Raw genomic sequence first — 1,480 nt, 5'->3', positions numbered from 1 at the left:
GGACTCCGGCTCTGGCCCGAAGTCCGCGCAGGAGGCAGGGGGTCAGTAGCGCCCTGAGACTCAGGCCGGCGAGGAGATCTCTGAGACCCCACCCTGCATCTTCCGGCCGGGAGCACACCGTCCCTCCCAGGAACTGCACCAAAACCACGCAGGACCTTACCTAACTTCCCTTTAGTCCGTCTCAAAATCTGACCTTTCACTTTCCAGCACGCACTCTCAACTGATTAGCTATTTATTTTTTTTAACTTATGCTGAGAGTTGACTGCTGATTAGCTTTTTTTTCTTTCAGAGTCTCGTTGTGTAATTCAGTTCAAACTTCACTCCATAGCCCAAGCTGGCGTGGAACTCTCCGGATCTGCCTGCCTCAGCCTCCTGCTTGGGATTACAGGTGTGCGCCACAAACGATCTTGCTAAGCTTTTTTAAGTTCTCAGGCCACCGGGGGCACAGAAGCCTGTAGCCTTATTTACTCTTTTATGCATTGTAATAATGGGTTTGTACCAGGTTAATATTTCAACTCCTTCGTAGTTGTAACCATATTCATGATTAGCTCCTGGGAGATCTCTCTCCTTTTATAAGACCTCCCTGTGCAGTCGTTCTGCTGCAGGACTTGAACTCACTGTGTAGCCCAGGCTGGCCTCCAATGTAGTGATCCTCCTGCCTCAGCCTGAGTGCTGAGACTACAGACTGTACCACCACGCCCAGATAATCTTTATGATGATGATGATGTGGAGATCAAACCTCTGAGCTACTCTCCTAGTTTCTCCATTATTTTGATTTGAATTGACTGATTGGAGACAGAGTCTCACTATGTAGTTCAGGCTGGCCTTGAATTCACTGTGTATCCCAGGTCAGCCTCCCGACTACAGGTGTGCAATACCGTGCCTGGCTACCCCTTATTTTGAATAAAATTTAAATAAATGAGCATTGCTTTGTTTTTTTTATACAGGATCTTGCTATGTAGTTTGGGCTGGCCTCCAACTCACAGCGATCCTTCTGCCTCAGCCTCTGGAGTGCTGGGATTATAGGTATGTGTCACCACGGCCGGCTCTGGGTGCTGTTTCTCAGCGAGAGGCTTACAGAGGGAATCCAGGCTGAAGAAAACGCATTAACCGTTCAGGTCATTCTGCTGCCTGAGGTGCACAGAAGTCCCAGGGAAGGAGAAATGGGAGCAGGAGTCCTGCTAGTGTTAATACATTTTTGTTTTCCAGTACCAGGAATCAAAATAAATTGCGCTTTCCAGGCAGGTTCGGTGCTACTGAGCTACACACGGGTTGTTTTCTATGGAAAAGAACAGATCGGATGGAGTGAAGAGGTCCATTTAGGGCTTTCAGTTCTGTTACGGGAATCTACCTCTGCTTTCACACGCAGACACTGGACTTCTATGCTCAGCACAGGGCTTCTTTCTAGGTCACTTCTGGTCCCTTTTTCTAGAGTTAACACTTCCTCCAAGTTACTCTTATAACACATAGTGCATTTAAA

Source organism: Fukomys damarensis, unplaced genomic scaffold, assembly GCF_012274545.1.
Source record: "Fukomys damarensis isolate Sample0158 unplaced genomic scaffold, DMR_v1.0_HiC HiC_scaffold_17, whole genome shotgun sequence".
In the NCBI taxonomy this organism is placed as follows: domain Eukaryota; kingdom Metazoa; phylum Chordata; class Mammalia; order Rodentia; family Bathyergidae; genus Fukomys; species Fukomys damarensis.
This window is presented reverse-complemented; position numbering follows the sequence as displayed.